Source organism: Tamandua tetradactyla, chromosome 1, assembly GCF_023851605.1.
Source record: "Tamandua tetradactyla isolate mTamTet1 chromosome 1, mTamTet1.pri, whole genome shotgun sequence".
NCBI lineage: Eukaryota > Metazoa > Chordata > Mammalia > Pilosa > Myrmecophagidae > Tamandua > Tamandua tetradactyla.
Genome location: NC_135327.1, coordinates 117,202,040 through 117,228,301, shown reverse-complemented (window position 1 = coordinate 117,228,301; position 26,262 = coordinate 117,202,040). Strand labels below are relative to the sequence as shown.

The window sequence follows — 26,262 nt, the reverse complement described above, 5'->3', positions numbered from 1 at the left end:
AGGGGAAACTGAGTAAAGAGCACTTTGTAAAGAATATTTCTAAGATGTTACTTCAGTTAAGGTGTAGCCCACCTGAGTAAGAATGGATCTTAATCCTATTACTGGAGTTCTTTATAAGCAAAATGAAATTCAGAACCCAGAGCAGCCAGAAGCTGGAAGTCAAAGAAACACAGAAGAGAAAAGAAAAGCCAGGAAGGACTGCCATGTGCATTGTCATGTGAGAGAAAAGCCAAGGGCCAGGGATTGCTAGCAGCCAGTCCCATATACCACAGTCTTCTAGGAGAAAGCATCACTTTGATGGTTCAGTGACTTCTCCTGGCCTCAAAACCATGAGCCAATAAATTCCAGTTATTTAAGCCAACCCATTGCATGATGTGTGTTTTAGCATCCAGAAAACGAAAACAATTTCCTTAATAAATTATTGGAAAGTTTTTAACTTTTTCTGTAAAAGCCACATATACTCTTGTTAAATTTCTTAGCTAGAAAATCAGCTGCTAAAGAAACTCCTTTTTCAACTGTTGTAGTTACAATAATTTTTTTTATTTAAAAAATTACATTTTCTGTTTGTTGATTGTGTAAAACCATGTAGTTGATTTTTTTTTTTTTGATTTTTAATTTTGGTGCCAAAACCTGGGATCTGTAGTTGATTTCTGTATATGAATGTTATACCAAACATCTTGATGAAGTTTTTTATTCTAATAATTCATCTTTAAATTTTTTTTGGATTTTCTGAGTAGATAATCATAATCTCTGTCAATAGTAAGTTTTGTTTCTTTATAATTCTTATGCTTTTTTATTTCATTTTCTTCTCTTATTGCACTATGACTGCTGATATGTTGAATAGGATTATCAAAGCAAATGATATATCTATCTAATTCCCACTTATAATGTTTAACTATTCAATATGGTATATACTGTTTATCAGAGTATGGAAGTTCTTTTCCTGATTTACTTACTACATATTTTTAAAATTATAAATAGGCTGTGAGTATTATTAAATGCTTTTTAAAGACCTCAAGATTGATTTGTCTCCTTTAATCTATTAGTGTGATGAATTAATAATTTCTTTAATATTCAGGTAACCTTGCATTCCTGAGGTAGCCCCAAAATGTATTTTATTTTTGATAATTTAAAAAGAAATTACTAGATTCATTTTGCTAATGTTTGGTTTGAGATTGTTGCGTATATTTTTGAGTGAGATTGGCCTAGACATTTACTTTCTTGTGCTATCCTTACAAGGTTTGGTTCAGTCTTATACTAGACTCATTAAATAAATTATTTTAGTTTACGGTTTATTTTAACATCCTTTGGAAGATTTTTTTAATAAGATTTCATGTTAATAGAGTTCACTTGTAAAATCACCTAGGCTTGGTGTTCCTTTTCTGGGTAGCTTTTACCTACTGAATGAATTTACTGTTAATGATGTATTAGCCTATATCTGATTCAGTGGTAAGTTATATTTCCTTAGGAAATTGCTTATTTTGTCTAAATTTCCAAATTTTAGGTTAGAAAAATTTTTATCATTTCTTCTTAACTTTTTAATCTCTCAAATTTTCATTGTTGTTTTACCATTCCTCTGTCCTAATATAGTCTGCTTATTCCTTTGCTATTATTTCCCTCAGTCTTTTCAAAGATCTTCTTTAGGGTTTGTTGTTTCTCCTTTTATATTTATTTTTTATTTCATTATTTTTGCTTAATTTTAATTGTTTTCTTTGGGATTTATTTTGTTCATCTTGTTCTAACTTCTTAAGTTGGGTGCTTACCCTTGACTCATCAATTTTTAGCTGTTTTTATATTCTAATATAGTAATTAAAAGTACCCTGTATTTCCCTTTATGTGCTGGTTTAGCCACATCCAAGTTATGATTTGTATTATTTTTACTAGTTGCAGTTTTACATACTTTCCTATTTCTATTATGAATTCTTCTTTGATGAGTTATTTTAAAATGTAAGATTTCCAAATATGAGATTTTATTTTGGGGTATCTTTTTGTTTGAGATTTCTAATTTAATGTACTGTAGTCAGAGAATTTGTTCCAAATGATAAAATTTCCTTAAATGTGTTGAGACTTTCTTCACAGCCTAGTACGTGGCGTTTATAAAGTGCTTTTGTCAGGGTTGGGGGAGGTGTGTATGGAGTGATTTTTAGCTTTTTGAGTGTGCTGCTTATAGCTTTGAGGATGGACAACTTTAGCTACTATAGTTTGGTAATGTTTGGTTGTCAGGCTTCGTTGTTAGTGAAAATACATTATTATCTTTATCAAAATGGAAAAAAATTATTTTGTAAAATGAGTCTTGTTTCACTCAATACAAATTTAAGTGTATTTAATACATTTTTGATTGACTTTCATTATTTAATGTTGTGCACCAATCAATTTATTTGGAAGCCTTTGTTAAGAAATGTATTGACATTAGTGTATATTTTTTTGCATGTGCAGGCACTGGGAATCGAACCCAGGTCTCCGGCATGGCAAGCAAGAACCCTGCCTTCTGAGCCACCATAGCTCACCCACATTAGTGTATTTTTGAAATAGGAATTGAAGTTATAGCATCGGTCCTTGACAAGGATTTGAAAGGTCAAAATCTATTCTTCTTTAACACCTTCCAAATCTTTATCTTCTATTTAAGTGACTCTTTTATCCATTTCTTTGGCAAAGATGTATCCCAGATGTGACAAAGAAAAGTGTACATGAGAAATCTTAACTGACCTCCACTTAGTGACTTGGTAGATTGACTAATGTTCTCCAACTTTTCTATAAGCACTGAATGTTGGTAGCATGTAGGCTTTTCTCTGGTGAACTTGCATACTTCTGCCCCTGAAGTTAAATAGAGGCCTTTCCAAGAGTTACTCTGTTTGTTTCTAAACATTTGTACTTGCCACTGTAACTGCACAATTTAATTTAAAAAGTCAATAATATGTAAGTATAAAAAGTGAGTATTTTTTCAAACCCTCTCCCTTTCCCTTCCCCATTCCCCTCTTCCTCAGTAACCTCTAATCTGCTTTCATTCTCTACCAATTTGCTATTTCTAATCATCTAAGTGATATCTATAGTTTTTGTTCTTATGTGTCTTGTTTAAGAGTGTGCTATTTTAAGACACATTTGTAAAATGTCCAGTTTTCCTTCTGTTATTGATTTCTACCTTCATTCCATGTGGTTAGAGAGGTTACTTTTTATTATCTCAATATTTTTTAATTTATTGAGACTTCTGTTGTGCCCTAGCATATGGTCTATCCTAGAGAATGATCCATGTGCATTTATAAAGAATGTGTATTCTGCTGTTGGGTGAAGTGTTCTATGTCTGTCAGTTAGATCTAGTTGGTTTATAGAGTTGTTCAGGTCCTCTGTTTCTTTACTGATTTTCTATTTAGATGCTCTATCCAGTATTGAAAGTGGTATATTGAAATCTCCAACTATTACTGTAGAACTGTCTATTTCTTCCTTTACTCTTGTCAGCATTTGCTTCATACATTTTGGTGCTCTGCTGTTAGATGCATATGTGTTTTGTAAATGTTAAATTATTTGTTGATAAATAATGCCCTTTATGTATTTTTAATGTGCCTCTCTCTCTCTCTCTCTCTCTCTCTATATATATATATATATATATATATATATATATATGTATGTATGTATGTATTTCTGTATCTATGAATATACACACAAATGCAGATATGTGATATGTATATCATAGGGAATTTTCTTCACAACATTTTTTTTTGGGGGGGGGGGGAGGAGGGTTTCCCACATGGCAGGTGAGAATTCTACCACTGAACTACCCATGCATTCCCTTTCTTTATCTCTTGTAACAGTTTTGACTTAAAGTCTTTTTTGTCTGATATTAGTATAGCCACCCCATTCCTTATTGCTTGCATGAAATATTTTTTCCATCCATTCACTTTCAACGTGTTTGAATCTATAGGTCTAAGATGGCTCTCTTCTAAACAGCATTTAGTTGGGCCATATTTTTCTATGCATTCTGCCAATCTCTGCCCTCTGATTGGATAATATACTTTATTTACATTTGAGGAAATTACTGATAAGACAAGACTTACCCCTGCCATTTTGCTAATTGTTTTTAGTAAGTCTTATACCCTTTCTATTCTTCTTTTTCTCCATTACTGCCTTTCTTTTTATTTAGATTCTCTTTAGTAATGAGTCATTTTGCATAACATGACTTCTACTACTTCTGTGTAGATTTTTAGATATTGTCTTTATGGTTACTACAAGGACTATATTTTGCACACTAAATCTATTACAATTTAGTTTGTGTTAATTCCACCTGAACTTCAATAGCTTATACATATTGGTACCTATATCCCTCCATCCCTCCTTTTTATCTTGTTCTTGTAACAAGTTAGATCTTTATGTATTGTGTGTCCAGTGACAAAGATTTATACTTGTTTTTTATATGTTTGAATTTTAAACCTTATAAGAATAAGACAGTCTTACAAAGGAAAAATGAAATAATACTGGCTTTTATATTTACCCATGTTGTTACTTATACTGGAGATCTTTATTTTTTCATCCAGTATTGAGATACTGTCTCATGTCCTTTCCTTTCAACATGGAGAACTCCCTTTGGCATTTCCTGTAAAATAGGTCTAGTGTTATGAACCCCTGCAGTGTTTTTCCAGAAAGTCTTAGTTTTGTCCTCATTTTGAAAATGGTTCCATAAATATCAACATATTGTAATTTTCAAGACCAATTTCCTGTGTCCTCCATTCCCTCTTAAAAAAATAAAACACGTTCTTATAATATTTATAAAACCAATTTCAAAGAATAGCTCCAAAAGAATGGTTTCTGGTACAAACATTTACATTAACAGTATGATATATTTCCGAGGTAATTTTCCATTAACGAATAATTTTTCTATCTACGGCAGTTCCCTCCTTTTTCCTCAAGACAGGACAACTAAGACTCAGCAGAAATAATCACTAGGTTATAAACATTCTTCTCTGTCTTTAAAGTTCCTACACACTTATAGAATTTATGATTCCATTGCTGCTTCAATCTTTCTGATGTTGCATTGCAGTCATCACTTAATTATAGAGAATGGAAAAAAGTAAAACTAAAATAAGGAAAAGGACACATGATATGCCTTTAAAAGTCTGTTTTCTGATTCCTTTTAGATTCCCAGTAAAGCAGGACCACACACAGGTTTCATTCTTTATTGCAGGATATGCAAAAATATTTAATGTTCTCATGCTCATGATGATGATTTCTGTGTTTTGATTTATCTAGATAAACATGCCAAGATTCATTTACAAGGGCACATACTCTTCCTTCTTCAGCTAGAAGAAAATCTAAAGCTAATCTCCTTAGAAAAACAATGCTGCTAAAACTCTAAACTTCAGATTTTATTAGGCTATTTTTTTTTATGATGAAGTTCTTTAATGTTACAAAGGTTCCTAAAAAGTTTGCAATGGATGTGAAAAGTGCATTCTACTCCAGGAAAGGTTATATACATGAGCTTTTTAATCCATTCGAAGTTAATACTGGAAGCATAAGTACTCTTGATCCTATCCCATTGGTTTTTAAAAATGTGTTTGATTTGCTCTTGATAAAAGTCTGGGTACCAAGATTCAGGCAACACTCCCTATAGAATAGTTGCTATTTAATCCCAAGGGACAATCTTGTATACCAGTTCAGCCAGAAAAACCCTAGTGTGAGCCTATCATTTATATTGTTCATGCTGAATTGCAGGTACCATAGTAAGTCTGGACTAGTATAGGCTAGGTTTGAAGCTGCACCCCACATTCCCCAATAGGAACCCTTCAAGGGTGACATATACAGGTATATCTGTTTGTAAGTTAGGAGGGAAATCCATATTTGTACCATATTTTTCACCATTTTCCTTTGGTTCAGTTGTTCAGTTTAATCCAACTATCTCTCTAGCTGACTTTCCACAATGGCTCTTCTGAAGGTTGGGTGAAAAAGAGGTGATGGCATACTTTTTCCTTCCCATTAATAACTGGATATCTAGTTAAGAGTCTGTTCAGATAGTTGGAATAAATTGGGGGGAAGAACTTGAGTGGAGAATAGTCAATTATCTTTTATAATATGGTCCCTTCTGAGTAATTCTCCAGTGAAGCTCTCATTTTTTCCACAGCATCTATTAAAGGGGATGTCCAAAATGTACATTTTCTATGGATGAGTTATGAAACCCTTGGGTATATAAATTCAGTACTTGGTAAATTTGACTTGTCAGGAAATGGTATCGTTTGGTTGCAAAGGTATGTTTTTCCCAACTAGGGCTATGTAATGATTAACATTGTCCTCTTTTCTCGGTTAGCTCTGAGAGATATCAGAACAAATGATGGCCCTTCATGGTGATCCAGTTAATAGTTAATATATTGACTGCCTCTTATAAGTCAGTGTAGGAGAAGGTAGTGTTGATGGGTTCAATGTGAGTTTTTTCCTTAGCTGTTTTAGTTAGCTAGCCAGAGAAACAATCAGAAACACAAGAATTAGGGATCTGTTTTAGGTATTCAGGTATGGAGGTGGCTCTACTTTGGCCTGTCTGGTGACAAATGGCAGTATTACATTTAGAATGGCATGATCTCTAGAGAGCTGGCTAGGGCAGATGGCTCCACAAGAAGTCAGTGGGTGGGGTGCGGGGGGTTGCATTCAGGAATTGACTCCAGTTTGGGTGCATTATGGAAGCCATGGGGCAGTCTTAGACCTGTTTCTCTAGGTATATGGACTTGAGTGCTTGGATCCAAGAGTTTAGCATGATACAGCTAAAACTTAAGATTTGAAGTTTCCAAGTTGTAGAATATTTGAAAAGGCACTTGAACTGCCAGGCAAGACTCTCAAGAGGTGTTATGTTGGGCACCAGGGGATCCTCTTCTTTAGAGGAATTCCCACTCTTCCCTAGACCCCTCATTGAGGTAGTTAGGATTTTCCTTTTCTTCACTTTCCTATTCTGATAGGAAATTTCCTGTTCTGATAGGAATCAGAAGGTGGATTTTCTGGGACCCATTAAAATTGGATAGAATAAGGACCCAGAAAAGAGTAACAATCTAAGCCAGTCACCAATACTGGTGAATAGAAACAAGGGATTAGAAACCCTTTCAACAAGATTAATTTGTCTGTCTCAGTGCATTATACACACACAGTATACCTCCAGTGTACAACACTGTGCAGTTCTTCAAAATTATACTGTATGGTCTTCATCTGACATCTCAGTTCTCCGGACCAGTTCAGTGTGTGAAAGTGTTAGTCACTCACCAGTGGCATGGTCCTTCAAATCCTGGCTACCCAAGAAGGGTCCACCATCTAAGAGGCAAAGCTGATTTTCTTAGCATGATATCAACTGGCAGTGATATTGTGAAGAGACACTATGTGCACTCTGTTTTGTTGACAGTGATATTATATCTGCTTGGTAACAAAAAGAAGCTTGGTGGTCCGCTTTGTTGTCTGCTAGTGCAGCAACTTTTGTACAGGGGCATGGCTGGATGAGTTGTCAAGAGCATCTCGTGTGCAAAGATCTGATGTTTTCCACATTGCATTTCCACAGAGCATTGAGTGGTTCAAATGCTCTTGGAAGCTGGTGACTTAGTTGTTGGACCATATAGTTAAAACATAGAAAACCCAGAGCATGTGGCAACAGGGTAAAACAATACTAAATTGCAATATCCATAGGCAAAGTGCAACTAGAACTAACCAACTAAAGTTTTTGTTATACTGCAATTCACAAATCCTAGAATTAAAAATATATAGATATCATACTTTTTAGTTTATTAGACTTAGTTGGGCTCTGAGTTATTTATAGAATTTTTCCCATTAATATGTACCTTTGACATAGGAACACTTGAGGAAAATAAATTTACCTGGAAGGACTACTATGCTTCCTGTAAATTGTTTCTTTGAATCTCTGAGACCGGAACCCTAGAAAATGGAACCCAAAAGTTATAGTTTTACCATTGAATAAATCTTTGCTTTAACCCACAGATCAGGAGATTTTGGAACGTTTAAAGAAGTGATGTAAACATATAAGGCTTGAGCTATATTTTGGGGAAAAAGGAGTTGTCCTAGTTTGCTAGCTGCCAGAATACGATATACCAGAAATGGAATAGCTTTTAAAAGGGGAATTTATTAAGTTGCAAGTTTACAGTTCTAAGATGTAAAATGTTCCAGTTAAAGCAAGTGTATAAAAAATGTCCAAATTAAGCACCAACAAGGTTACCTACACTCAAGAAAGACCAATGAAGTTCAGGGTTTCTCTCTCAACTGGAAAGGCACATAGTGAACTTGGTGATATTTGCTAGTTTTCTCTCTAGAATTTCTGTTTCATGAAGCTCCCCCAGAGCGTATTCCTTCTTTACCTCCAAAGTTCTCTGGCTACTTGGGCTCTCATCTGCCTCTCGTCATTCTGAAGCTGTCTCCAAAATGCTGCTTCTTTTAAAAGGTTCCAGTAAACTAATCGAAACCCACCTGGAGTGGGTGGAGTCACATCTCCCTCTAATTGATACCCACAAGTAGGTGTCACATCTTAATGGAGATAATCTAATCAAATTTCCACCCTAAAGTGCTGAATAGGGATTAAAAGAAAAGGCTGACTTGGCATGATGGGATCAGGATTAAAGCATGGCTTTTCTAGGGGCATAATCCTTTCAAAACAGCACAGGAGTATAAGGCAGAACTATCAGTCATGTAAAATAAATAACATTTGTTTAAAAACTTAGAAAGAATATAGCATTAGCACAGAGCAAAAATCCCATTTCAGCATTTACTAGACCATGGTGAAAACTGACTTAAGAAAATCCCGAATTGCAAGGAGATGAAGAACATTTTTATTGTTATAATATTATTTCAGACAAATTGAAGATTTTGTAAGAAACAACTGTATCAAAAGCTAATGACAACAGGGTTGTTTTTTTTCAAAATGAAATTACAGATGACAGAAACCATACAGTTTGTAGTAGAAAAGGATGAATCTAAATATGAGAAATAGATAAGAGCAAGACCAAAGTCAAAAATTACATCACCATTACGGTTGCCCTAGAAATAATTCTATGTGGCATTGAGTAACAGCTTGTAATCATCTTAAGGAAGATTATGATAATGTAAAGGAACAATGTTTTTAAAAATTGTATTTCTTCTAAATAGCTTCACATTATTCACTTTATTAAATGATTTATTTATTGTGCAGTAGACTAAAATGTTTAAGGTACACATTTTATTTTCATGATAATCTGCTGCAGCTGAACTTTTTTTAATTAAGTAAAGAACAGGTTCCACTCACATTGGACTCTTTTAGTTTTTTAAATTTTCATTGTATAGTGTAACATATATACAAAGTAAAGAAATGAAAAAGCAATAGTTTTCAAAGCCCTATTCGACCAGTAGTTAAGGACAGATCCTAAGGTCTTTCATGGGCTACCATACAATCCTCTCAGATTTTTCTTTCTAGCTGCTCCAGAATATAGGAGGCTAGAAGGCATAAATATTTTTTTATCATAATTGACTTTTTTCTTTCTTTTTTTGTGATAAATAACATATATACAAAAAAGCAATAAATTTCAACGCACAGAACCACAATTAGTTGTAGAACTTATTTCAGAATTTCACGTGGGTTGCAATTCCACAATTTTAGGTTTTTGCTTCTAGCTCCTCTAAGATACTAAAAGAGATAACAATTTAATGATTCAGCAATCATATTCATTTGTTAAATCCTATCTTTCTCTGTATAACTCCACCATCACCTTTGATCTTTCTGTCCCTCTCTTTAGGGGTGTTTGGGCTATAGCCATTCTAACTTTTCATGTTGGAAGGGGCTATCACTAACATGGGATAGGAAGATGGAACTATCTGATGTTCTGGAGAAGCTGGCCCCTTGAAATTTCGTGATCTGTCTGGTTCAGGGACCCATCTGGAGGTTGTAGGTTTCTGGAAAGTTACACTGGTGCATGAAACCCTTGTGGAATCTTATGTATTGCCTAGGTGTTCTAGGAGTTTGGCTTAGAGAGAGTGAGGCCACATGTGAATAACAAAAGACATCCTCCAAAAGTAACTCTTAGGCACACCTATAGGTAGTCTAAGCTTCTCTGCTACATACATAAGCTTCACAAGAGTAAGCCTCAAGATCGAGGGTATGCCTTTTGCCCATTTTTAAATTGGGTTGTTTATCTTTTTGTTGTTGAATGAAATAATCTCCATATAGATTATAGATACTAAACCCTTATCTGATATGCGGTTTTCCAAATATTGTCTCCCATTGTGTATGAGATTGCATATGCCATTCTACTTTCTGAATGAAGTTCTTCAATGCATGAAAGTGTTTAATTTTGAGGACTTTCTACTTATCTCTTTCTTCAATGCTCATGCCTTGGATGTAAGTCTAGGAAACCACCTCCTATTACAAGTTTTATAAGATATTTTCCCTATATTTTCTTCCAAAAGTTTTATGGTCTTAGCTCCATTGTTTAGGTGTTTGATCCATTTTGAGTTACTTTTTGTATAGGGTGTGAGATATGGATTCTCTTTCATTCTTTTGTATATGGATATCCTGTTCTCCAAGCACCACTTATAGAAGAGGCTGCTCTGTTCCAGGTGGATTGGCTTGACCAACTTATCAAAGATAAATTGTCCATAGATGAGAGGGTCTATATCTGAACACTCTATTCCATTCCATTGGTCAGTATATCTGTCTTTATGCCAATACCACACTGTTTTGACCACCATAGCTTTGTAATATGCTTTAAATTCAGGTAGTGTGAGACCTCGCACTTAATATTTCTTTCTCAAAATATTTTTAGCTATTCAGGGCATGCTTCCCTTCCAAATAAATTTGGTTATTGGTTTTTCTGTTTCTGCAAAATAAGTTGTTGGGATTTTAATTGAAATTGCATTGACTCTATAAATCAATTTGGGTAGAGTTGATGTCTTAACTATATTTAGTCTTCCAATCCATGTACACAGTATACACTTCCATTTATTTAGGTCTCCTATGATTTCTTTTAGCAATTTCTTGTAGTTTTCTGCGTACAGGTCTTTTGTATCCTTAGTTAGCATTGGCCTCTATTGTACTGGATTCTATTTTCCCACTTTAGGTCCTCAACAATAAGGAGTTTTTGTATTTAAAACAGCCATTAGTTTTAACAAATAAAATAAATTTTAAACAACGAAGATTAGTTTTAAATTAATTCGTCAACAGGAACTGTGGCCGAGGTAAGAAAATTAGTTTGAAATCTTGACCTCAAGTTTTTGTTTAAATCTTACTTCTGCTACCTCTACTCATGCTTAAATCTGGCCACAATTTAATAGTTGTCATATTAAAAAATTCTGTTCCATGAAAGACTGTTTAGGAAAGTTGCCTATTAATTAAATTTGATATGTACTTGTTTTAGAATATTAAACAGAGTGACTGAAAGTGCTATGCATTCTATTTATCATAGTTGTGTAGCTTTTAGAGTTTACCTCAGGGGTATCCAGTTTTTGGAATTAACTTGATGATTCATTATTTTTGCAGTGTGTTGAATTACCTGTTGTGGCAGGATATTTAACTTCACGTTTTTGTATAATAAATTATAAATTTAGATCAGGGAAAGTAAAACTGGCATCATTTGAGAAGGAGAAATATTGCAGAGCTTGAGAGTGGTTTTTCTAAATCATGTGTTGACTATAACATGAATTTATTTTATGCCCATAGGTATTTTGAAATACATGGATATGAATTTCTTGCAATGCACTTTATATTTATCATAGAACTTTTACATTTTTTTAATAATGCCATACATGATGCTATATGTGTGGTGAAACATGGGTTATCTGTTCTCGTTTGCCACCATATTGCCAGCACCTACCATCAAATGAATGAATTATTAAGAGATGAGAGTAGAAATGCATAATCTAAATTTAAAAATATATACCTTCAAAAGCATGCTTTTGATTTATTTTGAAGAAAATTATATGCAGCCAACAAATTGAAACATGTGCCCAAAAAGTTAGTTTTGGAAATGAGTTGTAGTCCAAAAATCTCCTCCTGGACTTCTTCCCTGGTGAGCTTCTGTGGATCTGAGATTGTTGTATTATTTTTTCTTCTTTTATTTTAAAGGTTCCTATTTACCTCATCTTTTTGAATAGACATCATTCTTGCCACAAGACATTTATTAAATATGGACAATGACAATAGACGGTAAAAAAGACCTGCCCAAGATGGACAGAACCTATTCTTATCTTTTTTTTTTTTCTTTCTAATTCTCAGAAGCAGTATCAGCATAAGCTTAATATAACTTTGGATTCATTTTAAATGAAACATCTTTACATTGTGACTAGTAGGTCTAGGGTGAAGCTGGGGAAATCTGAGTGGTTTTTAAAACCTTTAAGGTGATTTTGATAATCAGCCATATTTGGAAACCACTGATTAAGATTCATTTCCTTAGAATTGGCTATTATGTTTAATTGCAAGCAGGGAGAAAAATAGAGATTTTCTAATATTTAAGAAAAATTTCAAGATGATGTAACTTCTCTTTTATTTTGTTAAAAAAAAACATTTTAAGGTCAATTTTTCCTGCCTTTTCCTCAACAAGATTAAAGGAAGGCTTAGGGAGCTAAAACATCTCCCGGTGTATCTAAATGATACAGTGATGAAATAAGATCATCATGTAAGGTAGGTTCACAATATGTGATTTGGAAGTCTCTTCTATTTGAAACCAATACAGGATCTTGAATTCAATCCAGTATATGGTGTGCTACAAATGGAAAGATTAAACTGGAGCAGTATAATTAGGGTAAGCTATTGCATCTGCAGTTGTATTACAGCAACTGAATTTGAAACCAGCTGCAAAATAGTAATCTCTCTGGCAAGCCCACATCAGAGTGTATATAAGAAGCCACCTCCAGCGTCAACGCACTTCTGAGCAGGTGATGGTGATGATGCAATCTGCTTATACTTTTGAATGCACTCTAACCACAGTAATAGTTGAGTATCATAAGGGATTTCACAGTGGACTTTAAATTGACTATACCTTTTTTCAGATCATTCCAACTATAGAAAGCCATGGAAATTAGTACTTTTTTTGGCACCCTAGTGACTATAGTATTTTACAGTATATTATGATCATAAATTTGGGAGACTTTAATTAGTTTTCACTTGTGAAATGAACATGATAAAAATAAGGTGAGAAGAAAGTACTTGTACTTTGAGTCTTATTCAAGATTGTTTACAACTACCTACAGTGATTGATCAACTAAAACAAGTTAAACTGTCCCGATTCTTTAATTCTGTACAAACAGGAGAGGGTGCGTTGCTGTGCTGTGATATATTCAGTGGCACTAACTTTTCATATTCAGAGAGTCTCCTCCTTTGCATTTTACCTGTCCTGATGAGGTGATAGTCACCTGTGTCTTGAATACAAAAGGAATTAATAAACACTCAGTCTGACTTGGATTTGAGCCTTTATTTTTCTTCTTTGAAGGGAATAAGTTTCTTCTTCCAGCGTGCCGTGGAGGGTATGGTGAGGGTGAATAAAGCCATCTGTTTGAGAACGTGTGTCCTCTGGAGAAAAAAATGTCACAGGAACCTCAAATATAGTCACAAGTTTTATTTCAAATGGGTAATTCAGAAGTAGAATACTTGAAATTGTTTATTCATCTTAAATTTAAACTCTGTTGTCCTCCAAAAATATATAATAAAGCTTGCAATAAAGACTATATACTCCACAAGACCATTAAAATAGAAATTAAAAATTACAGACCATTGAAAAGAAAGGGGGAAATGTATGAAAATCCTAGCCTGGTAGAACTCACATTCAGTCTGTATCAGAATCACTTTGGATGCTTGTCAGAAGTGTGTATGCCTGGGCCTCCTCTCGTCAATTCTGATTCCATAGGTTTGGAGTTGGTCCCAGGCACCTGCGCTTTAACTGATCTCCCTCAGCCCCTCCCCAACCAAGCATTTTGATGCACACCAAAGTGAAGGACTGACCCTGACTATTATAGTATTTGCATTTAACTCCAAACTTTCCAGTTACCAAACAAAAGAAAAATATTCATTGTTATCAGGAGAAATAAACTTGTCTCATAGAAATTATAAAAAGAATTTATGGAAAAGTATGGTTAGTATATTCAGAAGTGATTTTGTAGAAGAAGCCTATATGTTTATTTCATGTATTTCCATTTACATTAGCTGGGGTTCTCTAGAGAAACAGAATCAGCAGGAAATATCTGCAGATATAAAATTTATAAAAGTGTCTCATGTAACTGTGGGAATGAAGAGTCCCAAATCTGAAGGGCAGGTTGTAAAGCTGACAACTCTGATGAAGGGTCTGGATGAACTCTACAGGAGAGGCTCGCCAGCTGAAGCAGTAAGAGAGCCTGTCTCTTCTGAATCCTTCTTAAAACCTTCCAGTGATTAGATTAAGTATTGCTGATTGCAGAAGACACGCCCCTTGGCTGATTACAAATGGAATCAGCTGTGAATGCAGCCAATGTGATCATGATTTAATTCTATGAAATGTCCTCATTGCAACAGACAGGCCAGTACTTGCCCAACCAGCAAATGGGCACCACCATCTGGCCAAGTTGACGCATGAACCTGACCATGACACCATTTAAACTTTCAGTGAAAATAAGGACATTTTACTGAAGAACTAAAGCCTTCAGTGAAGGCTAAGTGAATTTGAGTATAAATATGCTACCTTCTGATAATCTAAATTTGTTGAAAATTCATATTAAAACATCTGGAGGAATGAGTGGTTAGCATGTAAATGTCTCTTCTCTCATTTGGATTTTTGACCAAACTAGGTAGAAAGTAAAGCATTGAAGTTTCTTTTCTTACATATTCTATGTGGGTATAGAGGTCCGTGTGCTTTGGACCTGCATTGTGGACAAGTATGAAATCTATTTTAAATGCCAAAGAGCTTGTATAGTGTTGTTATCAAATGAACACTGCTCTTATGTCTGCATGTTGGTGAGTCATAGGTTTATTTTGTTTGTTTCTGTAAAAAGAAGCTCAAGCATTTAAAAGAGTACTAAGTAGTGATATCAGAATTTTGAATATAGAGGAGACTTTTGTCATCAGCAGGAACTGGTCAACTTCTGCAAACTCCCACTGGAATGAATGACTACTCCCTTTCACCTCAGGGATGACCTCTGTAGAATCAATGTTTCAGCTTTTTGAATGCTGAGTTCTCCTGCAGCCTGATCTTTTTTTTTTTTTTTTTTTTTTTTTTTTTTTTTAATGCATGGACAGGCACTGGGAATTAAACCTGGGTCTCCAGCATGGCAGGCAAGAACTCTGCCACTGAGCCACCATGGCCTACCCCACCTGATCTTTTGTGACTGCCCATGAGGATTTTGGCTACCTGTCCTCTCCAAGATTTCATCAAACTCTCCCCATCCAAACCTGTTCTTCTTCACAGACCCAGTTTCCCACTGACATTCACTGGGCCTCATAGCACCTGACCTTCTCCTTTTTATTATAAAATGTCATGGTGAAGAGCACCAGCTTGAAACCAGTCAAGCTAGTATGTGTACACTTATGTGTGTGCATCTAGAGTTGCTTTTCTGAGGAAAAATTTGGCCTTAACTGTCAGTAATGCTGTGGTCACCTCTACCTAATTAAATCCTAGCTCTGGCACTTCTTGATTAGGACATCATAAGCAAGTCATTTAATCTTGTTGAGTGTCAGTTTCCTTGTTTATAGAATTGGGATAAAGACCTATCTTAGAAATAGATGAATGGATTAGATGAGATAGCCATATTTGGCACATAGGAAGCACTCAAGAAATGGTATCTATGGATACTATTAGAATAGAAGCAACACTTCTCAGCTTTTTCATTATATTTCTTCTTGTTCATTCATTCAACAGCAATTATAATGGGCCTACTGTATGTTCACCACTTTGCTAGGCACTGGGAATAAGTAGTGAAATGAATGAGAAATACAGTCAGTGCCCTCATGGAACTGACGGTCCAATTGGGGAGATGGACTTTAATTGTATGATCATCCAAGTAAGTGTAAAACTACAAGTAAAGCAAATGACCAAGTTTCGAAGTTTGAGGAGGTCTTCCCTAGGTAAGTAACATTTGAGCTGAGAGCTGAATTATGCTTAAGAGTTAACTGGATGGAGAGGGGAGAGGATGGGGAGAATGTTTCAGACAGACTGAGGAAATAGTAATATGTAATGATCCTTTGGTGGGAGAGAACATAGCACTTTTGGTGACTAAGACAAAGGGCGTAAACTAGGAGAGAATAGGAAGGGAATGTGGTACGTGATGAGGCTGGGAATTAGGGAGACTCATATCATGCCTAACTGTGTGGGCTATGGTAAGGTTTTTATTTTAAAGTGGTAGAAGCCATTGATGCACATTAAACTCAGGGTGGGGATGACTTGAACAAACATGGGTTTGAAAAAAATGGCTCATTTTCATCTTTAATTGGGGATTCAGCTGTCTCAGAGTGCTCATTCTCTCATACACTTGGCTTTGTAGTCAGCGTTGTCATTCTCCTTGTGCTGCTTTTCCACCTCATTAACAAGGCCCCAATTTTCCTGGCTTTGTACCATCTGACTTTTCCCACTGCCATCTTTTACTTGCTAGAGGTTGTGCCCAGACTTCACACGGCCCATTTGCTGGGGCTTCTTCCCCTTCCCAGCTCCTTTAGTCCTTTAGGATGGAGTTCTAGCATCCATGATGATGCTTCAGCTAACACCCCGACCTCACTCTCTTGTCTTCCAAAGACTTTCACTGCCAATGACTTTTACCTTTTCTATTTCAATTCTCTGTTCTTCCCTTGCTCTGTATTATATAATCACTCAGAATGGTTCCACCTTAGAAGTTTTAAAATCACAAATCTCATTCCCTGACACCAAGTTTTCCCTCTTTCATGCCAGTTATTCCCACTTGTTGACCCAAATCATGGACAGCTATTTGGCAAATCTTTTGCCACTTCTTCACTTCTTATCTAGCTTGGAGCCTGTGATCAATCACTGAGGCATTGTGAAAATAGGTCTTTCAAATATTTTGATCTCTGTTGGTTTCCAACTCTGGATGAATCCATCCTTTCCCTTTTTCTGCTCCTGCTCCCCAAGTATTAAGCATTCCTGGAGAAATTCATAACTGTTTATAGGCACTATAATATATTGTTGCCTTCCACTTACCTTGGTTGTCAACTCTCCTCTGTGGTCCTTTCTCATCAGCTCTGTCTTAACAGACTAGTTCTCAACCTTGATTCCACATTGGAATCACCTGGGGAAGCTTTGAAAACTGCCAATGCCTGGTTCCACTCCTAGAGATTCTGATGCAGTTGGAGTGTGGCATAGTGGGACTTTTAGAAGCTCCAGGTGATTCTGATATGCAGCCAACATTGAGAATCACTGCGATCTTTTGCCTCGCAGAGGCTGATGAACATGTTCCCTTTTGGAGCTCTCTTCTAGCCCTCATGTTGACACATGATCTTGTCTCATCCAATTTGTCTTCCTTCTTCTATCTTTAGACTTACTTTTAATTGCACTCATACTTACCTGATTCATTACTTTTTTAGAGAAAAAAAAATTTATCTATGTCTTCATGTTTGACCCCTTCAGAGGTTCACTGTGTGTCAGCCTCTCTTACTTCTTCCACTCCTGATCTGAGCCAGTGATGCGAATGATTAGGCTTAAAACTTAGTTGTGTACCATTAACCATGCATTTTTTCTTAAAAACAGAATATGAAAAAATAAAACCTGGGTTCAATAAATATTAAACAGAATGTCAAAAATGATTTTTAAATAATGTTTGATGAAATATGGTGAGTGTTAATACCTAAAAAGATGGTTGGCGCTGGGTAGGGCTTGTGCAGTGAGAGAGTTAGTGGTGGTGATGGTGGATTTGCATATTATACCAAGGCCATTGGACTTTGACTTTTAAATACTTTAAAAGTATTTTTTCTTTTAAATGAAGGGAGAACAATGATAGAATATGTATTTTAAGGACAGAAACCTGTATTTTAAGGTAGTAGTGTGGAACATGGTTTGAAAAAGCAGGAAGGAGATTTGGGAGCCATTTGCACTGGGCTAGGCAAGGTATGATGAAGTCCTGAATAGAGTTGTGAGGATGGGGGTGAAAGGGGAGGAAAACAGCATCTAGAAATACTAACAGAGGTAGAATCAAGAGGCTTGGGTCATTTGCATGCTGGCAATTAGGACAAAGACTTGTAGGTATTTAAATTAATTTGCTTGTAATAATTAAATATCCCAACAGACTCTTTGCTAAATTGGGGCTATATATAAGATGCTCCAATAAGGGAGACGATGACTTATCAGACATCCAGAGTAGAGGGGTACCTAATTGGCAGTTGATGCTGCTTGTTGGCTGTCAAGAAGAGTACTTATATATAGTCTTTCCACATCACTTAGGTTTCTGATAAAATGGGTTCAAAAGGGAGTGTCTGATGAGTGAGCATTCAGAGAGGCAGGAGGCAGAAGCTGCCAGGCCAGTTAAGAGCTCTACCCCATAGCATCACTTCCTCCCTATTCCATCGATCAAAAGAGTCCCAGGGTATGCCAGATTCAAGGGTGTGGAGGAATAAATACTAGCTCTTAGTGGGAGGAATATTAGTAATGAATATGTGCGATGAGAAATATTGTGGGCAGCTTTGGAAAATACAATCCATCCCAATCCATGAATATAGTAAAGCTAGAGAAGAAAGTGATTAGAGAAGCTACCAATATTCTCATCACATAAAAAAAAATAAATAAACTTTTTATTTTGGTCTAATTTTAGAGCCATAGACAAGTAGTAGAGTGTGTTTCTTTATGCCTTTCATGCAACTTCTCCTAATATGAACATTGTACGTAGCCATAGTAGATTTGTCAGCTATTAACAAACCATAGACTTTAATTGAATTTCACCTTATCTCCACTAATGTGCTTTTCTGTTGCAGGATCCACTACGTTCCATCTAACTGTGCTCTATTTTAACATGTTTACTTTCTCTCTCATACTGATATATTTTTATTCTTCTTTAATAACCTATTAGAAACTGATTTACTTTCAAATATGCATCTTTTTAAGTAGTAAAATGTTTAAAATATGATACAAGTCAATTGGGGTATCATTGATCTCAAATATATTTTAGCCTTTTTAGTATGCTATAAAACATTTGTCTAATGAGTTGTTATTAGTCTTATAACACGAGAAAATAAAAATTTCTATTTGAAAAATAGAACATCATAGCCATTTTGTGTGTTTTAAAAAATTTTCATGTTAACTTTAGACCTTAATCTTGTTGCTCTTGTGATAGAAAAAAATTAAAAACAACTTAAATCAGTATGCATAAGACTTTAACATTGCAGTTTAAATTTATAGACTTCAACATAACCACCATTTTTTTTTTTTTTTTTGGTGCTTCAACATTCAGTCTGATTTTCCACCTCATTGAAAACACTCTCCAGCTGCTGCCGAGTGATTTCATAAATTGCATTCATGATTCTGGCTCGAAGTCCCTTTAAAGAATGTGGTCTGGATGAATACACAGCAGTTTTAACACAGTCCCATAAAATATAGTTCAGTGGGATAGGTCAAGTTTAAAGTTGCACAAGGATTTCATAAACACCCTGAGTAGATGGACACTAAAACTTTGAATGTGTTATATGGAAAAACCTCATAAAGGATGGCAGTGTTCCAAAGGTAGATTAAGTTGGTCATCTATGAAACAATTCCTACTACTGATGGTTCTTAATAGTACCACCTGCTAGTTCTTTCATATTAAATTGTGTGAAATAACACATTCTGTAAACTGGTGAACTACTTATTTATTTAATAAATCCACCAATGAAAGAAACCTTTGTCATAAGAAACGGAATTATTAGGCCCCAAAGGTCTTAACCCAGTAAAATCAGGCATTTTTGTGGACAGGGAATGTTGCAATCTGGTATTGTTTTTTAAAACAGCCGCAAGTGGTATACCATACCCAGTTGGTATGTTTGTCTTTTATCTGGCAGGAAACACCAGAATCTCTGGGCAGTCAGCTGAATGCCAAGTTAAACCTCCAAAAGACATCAGTGGTCTTGCTGTATAGCTCTGAAGATACCACTAGGCTATTGGGTGTGCACTGAAGGCCGATGTTTTGGGTGCTTTACTGATGCATTTCCTTTGCTGATTTTGTTTGTTGGTTCAGTGGGGATATCTTTCACGCAACCTTGACGACTATTACCCTAGAAAACAAAGCAAACCAGAATGAACTTCATATTCCTAAATTAGAATTGTGGTCGTTCTCCTTGTTAGAATAGATTTTTTTTTACATGTGTTTTGAAATTAATGTGATCACATGAATTGGATGATACTCAGAAATCATGAGCAATATATGGTAATTATGATTACACAGGCTGGCATACCACCAGAATTAATCCCAGGGTAGTTTTTGATACTAGTCAGTCATTTCAATTGCAGATAAATATTCTGCTGAAATATCATACTAATTTTCAACTCTGTCACTGACTTTTTCTATAAATGTTTATAATAATATATGTTGTTTCTTTAAATGTTTAGAATAATCTGTAAGTGTTTATAGTAATATAATATGTAACTTTGGTATTTTATATGCCTAGTATATTTTATCTGTATTAGTTATCTGGAGCTCTTTTGGATCTAGATACTGCACATTAAGATTTCCTACTTACTGATCAAATTAGTTATAGTTTTTTTATTGTAAATAATATGAGTGTCTTTAGAGAAGAAAATATAAATGTAATTTTTGGTTTTTTTTAGATAATTCTGAACTTAATTTCCTTGCATTTTCAAAGGAATGTAATTTCATTTCTCATTTTTTTGTTATAGTTATTAACTAGCAGTATATGCTTCACTTCCTAGATATGGCGTTATTCATCCCCCCCACACTATTTTTTAACTTTTGATAAATTTGATCAAAATTATTATAAATTTATGATAGGGCTACAGACTTATAATAGAGCATTCCTATTTGAGTTATTTTCCCTTCTTTTAACACTGGGGGGCTGTGTTAGCTGATGGAGTCTTAGAGCTTTGAGTCATAGTGTGAGTTGGGGATTTCTTGGTCAAATTAAACCATTAGATTTATCTTAGTGTGTATGTGAATCTTCTCTTTGTTCCCAGAAATTCTCTGATTCCTGTGTACTTTTGTGTTTTAGCTAATTTTTGTTTGTGAATGTTAAAATTTTTAATTAAGGCCTTTAGATTTGAACCCTTATGAATTTCATGAACATAGGAAGGTTATACTTACAAGTTTGTGTCTGATGCTCCTTTTATCTACCTTGTCAACAGACAGGCAGAACATATGATGTAAAAATGAGAAACAGAGGTACAGATGTTAAAATCAATGTAGTTGGGAATGCTAGCGATCAAAGAAAGGAGGGAGGCGAAAGGGCTATGGTGTGTGTGCACTTTTTCTCCGTTTCCTTTCTATCTCTCCTTCTCAGAGTAGGAAAATGTCCCAAGAAACGGTCATGATGGCGAATGTGCAGGTATGTGATGAAATCCTGAATTACTCATTGTAAAACGGCAGAACGGAATGAGCAAAGTAGGAATGTTTCCTTTCCTTCAGTGTCTTCTGGTACTTGAGAGAAGGAAATCAAAGAAAAAAATCACAGGGACCCCAGCCCCTGCGTGACAAAGGTCTGCGCAGTCAGTGGGGGGAGGAGCCCTAGGAGGTGGAGCTGAGCAGGGAGCCCCGCCCATTGCCCCGCCTCCGGGCCGACAGGGCGGTGGCAGCAAATGTGGGTCAGGGAACCCCAGGGAGGCTCTGGCGCCGGAAGCGCACCACCGGCCCGGGCTTCAGACAGTCAGAGGCCAATCCCTGTGTCTGATGTTCCTTTTATCTACCTTGTCAACAGACAGGCAGAACGTATGGAATAAAAATGAGGAACAGAGGGAACAGATGTTATATTTTGATGCTTTTACTTTTCAGGGTTAAATCTCTTATTATTCAGCTTTCAGTGAAGTAACTTTGAAGGATTTGTTAGCTTCCACCATGTGGAATAGTATATAAACATTACTATGCATTTAAAATTTTAGCATAGTCAGAATGATGAAGACTATGGTTAAAATAAAGCTTTTTATTACCTCATGCTGAAACCAAATGTTAGCCTAAATGGCTTTTATGAGCGCTCTTGTTTTCCATTTTTCACCTTAAAATAGAAATAGTTACTTATTATTTAGGTAGTTAGAAATAATTACCTGTTATTTCCATTAATTGGCATTATCACTTTATGATATACCTTTTAATCTTTAAAGAAAAATGATATGCCAGCTAACTTTATTTTTTAATTCAAAATATAATAATTTTAAATCCCAAATGTATCAATCAAAAATGCTTTGCTATTTCCCACAATGCTCAGCAAGTATCTAAGACTTAAGGCTCAGATACTAAACAATGTTTCTGTTCCATTTGAATTGTATTACATTTATATATAATACAGCTAAAACTATAAATTGTTTCATTTATAGTCCTAAAAGTATGCTTAATGAATATATTGTGATAGGTGTCCATTTAGTAGTTTCTATCATGGAACACTTGGGTTTCACAAAACCAATGATGTAAAAAAGTTCCCAGGAGCATATCAAATAAATTACTGTTTAATAAACAGTGATTTATCTGGGAAGAGTGATTATGCCTAAAATGGATATTCTTGCAAGGTCATTCAAAGAGAAAAGTTGACACTGGGTGATTGATAACATACCACTCTTTAGAATATAGATATCATATCTAGAAATAACCCATCGTGGTATCAGTTTAGAAGGAAAAATAGTATTATTTAAGGGTAATTTAAAGTACAGTATGTGCAAATATATGTCATTTATATATGCTGAAGAATTCTTCACTTCTGATCAGTTTGCTGTAACTGGGGAAGAGTCCATGTCCTTGTCTCTGGATGTGAATCCCTTTAGTATTAATTCCTATAAAGGCAGTTTTAATTATGTTCATCCAAATAAGCAACATTGCTTATTTGGTTGTATAAAGACAAAATCTTAGTTTTTCCCAAAGGCTGCTTCACTTGATTAAGGAGAACTTCGGAACAGCCACAGATTGTCTTCCATAGATTTTCTGATAGAAGTTGTGTTCCTGAAAGTTTGTGCCATATTAGTTATGGATCTTTCATTATGTGACCATAATCAGAGAATTGCTTTCTCTGCTGAAATATTTATATCTGCTGGTGATAAGGAAGCTGGGGTTTTTAATACAAAGAGCTTACAAAGTGAGAGAGGGGGATGTCTTTTGAATGTTGCAGTAAAATGCATCAAGTGTAGTTTTGTATTGTTTTTCCCAAGGTTTTCAATGCCTTATCTTGGGGCAGAGGCATTCCAGTTTGCAGGTGAGTTTTTCAGTGTTTTCAGTATTCGAGCCTGCACTTAAGTTGCAGATGTAAATTAGTCATTTCCCTCTTTAGTTCCCACTGTGAATGTTATGTATTATCCCTTACCTGGTCTTTGGAGATGTCTGCTGTTCAGTTCCTCTTCTGAGATTGATCCCTTTGGTGGATTTTTGTAACTCAATTTTGACATCGCTGTACTTCTTCCTCATAAGTTCCAACTTTTGTTCCAAACCATCAGTCTTTGGGTCACAACTCAATTTTTCCACCTCCCAGTCTGATGAAGGTGAATTTAAATTCCTCTTCGACTTGGTTTCCACCTCTGTCCCTACATGGAGGGAGATCTATTTATTTAGATAGCTACATTTTTACTCTGAATTTACAAATATTGAGAGTTATCTTTATTCATTTTATTGCAATGTAATCCTCAAATTATCTGTAGCAGTACAGATCTCTGTATGTGATTGCCTGATATTTACTTGTTTTCATTTCATTGAATTTATCTTATCAAGTTCCTAGAAACTTTTCTTCCCAAAACCATATGATTTCCTTTAAGAAAAAATAGTCTCTCTCTGAATCCTAAAGTTGTTTCTTGATGTTTTTATGAACAGTGACAAGGGCAAACTTGAAGCAACAGACGTCAGTCCCTGAATGTGTGAGATAGGAGTCACTATCTCTCCCCTGAGCTTTTTCACCACTCAGAAGGCAGATGTCCTCCTCTACCAGTGTGTCCACAACAGCGAGAGCCCAGTTAGAAGTGCCTGCCTGCAGAGCCACAGAGTTTCCATTCCCCCGTGGTAGGAGACAGACTGAAAGCAACCCAGGTCACCCGAGGTCACCTGGGCTCTTGGATTCCCCTGCAGATCCTGCTGCCTCCCCAGCCAAGGCGGCTTCCTGGTACGAGGGCTTCCCTGTCTTAACCTAAGCTACGCCCCTGCCCAAGAGCCTCTCCAAAGCTAAATTCTGAGAATTCTGTTGTCTTTGAAAGAGGAAGAAGTTAAGCTTTTAAAAAAATAATTTTTATACGTTAATTTAGGGAAAAGCCCGTTGTAAGTCAGGCAGATCTGGATTTGAAACTCACCACTGCTGCTTACCAGCTGGGACTTGGGTGAGTTAATTAACCTCTCTGGGCTTCCGTTTCCTCAGCTGTGGAAGGAGGGTGATGACACTGTCCCAGTAGGGCCTTTGTGAGGTTTAGAGTCAATGATTTCTATAAAATGGCTAGCCCAACGCTGGGCACATAACTGGTTCTTGTCAACAGTGGTTTCTCCTTCCTTGGGCAGGAAGCTCAAGTTTCTGCCCAAATCCAACACTGTTTTTTAAATTTGAATTTATTTACTTTTTTGTGCATTATGTGATCTCTAGAGCAGATAATGTGTAGTAATGTTGTTGAATCAAAAACATGAAGGAAAAACCACCTTGGTAAAGGTGAAGAACAAAAGCAGTAGGAAAAATTCAATATTATTTGACTCATTTCACTTATGACAGTTATACTTATTTTTGATGACAGAGCAGTGGTGCTATGGTTTTAATTTGTACATTGAAATTTACATAGTTTAAATTATCCCTCTATTTTCATCTATCAGAAAATGTCTGTTTTGCCATACCTCTAAGATTTCCTAAATTGGTCTTGAAGCTTGGCATATTGTCTTTTTTTTTTTTTTTTTTTTTTTTTTTTTTTTTAAAGAGAGAGGGAGGAAAGGAAGGAAAGACAGAGAAGGAAGGAAGGGAGGAAGAAAGGGAAACATTTTTAAACATTTTCTTGTTTTATTATATTTTGTTTGTTTGTTTGTTTTTTACATGGGCTGGGGCCGGGAATCGAACCGGGGTCCTCCGGCACGGCAGGCAAGCACTCTTGCCCGCTGAGCCACCGCGGCCCGCCCACATATTGTCTTTTTATATATAGTAATTTAAAACAAAGTGTGGGATGTAGGCTGAGTGGCATAATTTTATAGTAGCAAAATTTAAAAATAAAATTTAGAAACACCGTGATATAGGATTTATATTTTTGTTTGGTGTTAACTAACTCTAAATGTTTACTTTTTCTTGAAATGAAATGTTTCCTTACCTTTTTGCCTACCACCTTTTTTGCATGCTCCTAATAAGCATCTGTAGATTTGATTTACAGAACTCATCTTGGAGTTTAATCTAGACTTTCCTTACAAATGGAAAGGTAAGGAAGGGGCTAGCCTGACTAAACCTCATGGCTAATTGGACCAAATAATTTCCTGCAACTAATTTGTGGTGAATTATGATAGAGAGCACAGTGAGAGGCAGTACCCCCTACTGACCAGGGGGTTAGCCTCTGGAGCTTGTTAGACCCAAATTCAAATATGATTCCCATGACGTTAATTAGCTGTGGGTCCTTGGGCATGTCACTTACTATCTTTATGCATCAGTTTCACCATTTGTAAAATGAGGTACTATTAATATTGATTTTGTCAGATTGTTGTGAAGAGGTAATGTAGTCAAGGACCTATCCTTGTATCTACTGGAGTGAGTGATAGCTATTTACTTGTTTTTATTTCACACAACTTGTTTCTTCATCCAGTTGAATTCCTAACTTTTCTCCCAGAAATCTTGTTCTTTAAGAAAGAGCTCTCTCTCTGAATCTTAAAGTTGTTTCGTGATGTCTTCAAATACAGTGACAAGGGTAAAATATGAAGCACAGATTCATTTCCACAATGTATGGGGAAGGGAGTCACTGTATCTCTCCTCTGAGCTTTGTCTCCAAAGAAACCAGATAGCATCCTCTACCAGTGTATCTATGATGGATGCACTAACTTAAGTCCTCAAAAAAATATTAGCCATTATTATGTAGTGGGAAAATCTGGTGTCTTATAAGTCAGCTTAAAACAAAGCAACAACATGGCCCAATTTTTCATGTTATTAGTTGAGAAAATGGATTCTAAGCCAAGCTAATAGAAAAATGTCATTTTGACACATATATGGGTGTAATTATTTCGAATTGATATAAAGGAATACAGAGCATTAAG

General features: G+C 35.6%; 1 protein-coding gene and 1 pseudogene across 7 annotated transcripts in view; one reads left to right on the top strand and one right to left on the bottom strand.

The window, feature by feature from the left end:
- The window catches only part of UMAD1 (UBAP1-MVB12-associated (UMA) domain containing 1), a 307,029-nt gene that overhangs the window by 116,772 nt on the left and 163,995 nt on the right, over positions 1 to 26,262 (top strand). The gene's annotated exons all lie outside the window — the stretch shown is intronic.
- On the bottom strand, positions 6,302 to 15,396 carry LOC143679034 (DDB1- and CUL4-associated factor 16-like; annotated as a pseudogene).